Source organism: Egretta garzetta, unplaced genomic scaffold, assembly GCF_000687185.1.
Source record: "Egretta garzetta isolate BGI_Z169 unplaced genomic scaffold, ASM68718v1 scaffold1194, whole genome shotgun sequence".
NCBI lineage: Eukaryota > Metazoa > Chordata > Aves > Pelecaniformes > Ardeidae > Egretta > Egretta garzetta.
Window position 1 is genome coordinate 278,301 of NW_009259522.1, and position 1,429 is coordinate 279,729.

Sequence of the window (1,429 nt, forward strand, 5' to 3'; positions counted from 1 at the left end):
GTGGCCCCTTCCAGGCTATAAAATGGTAGCCAGTGATGCCTCCTAATACCTCACAGGAAGCTGGAGGTTAACACCATGAGGGGGGAAAAAAACCAACCCTCTAAAAGCCCCAAAACCCAGCTTGTAAAAAAAATAAATTAAAAATCACACACCTCGCCCCACAACCACGCTATAAGCTGCAGGTAGAAAGCGGGTCTCACAGAGAGAGAGGAGAGCGTCTCTTGTGAGCGATGGGGAGGGGAGGAGGGGTGATATTGTCCTGCCAGCAACAAAATCCAGTCCCTCGAGTCCCCGCTCCCTTGCGGTGACACAGGCCCGGTGCCATCCCGCTGGCTGTCACCCATACAGGCATCTCCTCCTGGCCGGGGTGTCCCGTACCTGAGCTGCACTGCAAACTCCCCTCGCTCTGGCTGTCTTGGTCTGCTTTTATTCCCCCCCTTGAAACAGCACTGGGGGGTGAGGAATGGTGGTACTTCAGAAAAAGGAACCTTGTGCCTCCTGTGATGGGGCTGAATTGGGAAGGAAAGTTTGCGTGGGACTATATAAAAAAAAAAAAAAAGACTCTTTTTGGGTGGGGCTCGGACAGAGGTGCAGATGATGGATGGGGTGGATGGACGGGCAGATCTACGGATATATGGACGGGTGAACATATGTTGGAAAGGCGGTGTTTGCGGGTACATGCGTGCACTGAACGTTACGTTCTCAAGCAGACATTAAGGCGAAGGGATGTCACTTTTCTTGCCTAAATTCCTTGAATCATTTGAATCAGTAGAAATTCTTTCCAGTCGCCAGTACGGATCAGAAGGTATGGAATTAGCAGGCCACCCCTTGCTCTGACCCCGAGAGGATCCCACACCCCCTCTCCTCCAGGCGTTCCTAACCCCGTGTAGACAAACCGCCTGCAGCCTGTCGGGTTCGGGCGCCTAAATTCACCTTTAAAGACCGTGCCATCCAAGCCCTTTAGGATCCCGTGAAATATCTTTATTATCAGCTGAAAAGCTGGCGTCCAGCTTGCCCAGAGAGCAGGGAGAGGCTGCTCAGCACAAAACCAGTCTGCTGAACAGGAAAGGCTGCCTGCCCCCTGCTTCCCCCCCCCCTTGAACCCCAGCTTTTCCATTTGTGTTTACAGGTTTTCAGAGCAGAGGGCTTTCAGGCTCTCACTGGCCACCCTCTGACTGCTCAGGGAGAAGCCAGAAGTTCAAATGATGATAGCAAAGATATTAGGAGACACATGGAGCAGGACAGGAAAAACAGCCCAAGGAAGGAAAAGCAATCTCCAAAGTGTGCTAAAGGGGGACATTCTGCTTTGTGTAAGAGAGACGGACATGTGTCCACCAAATGTTGTCTTACCGTAAAAAGGAGGGGGAAAAAAAAAAGCAGCTCGTGACTGCTCCAAATTCTAGAAGCCCCCCATCCCCCCAGCACCTCC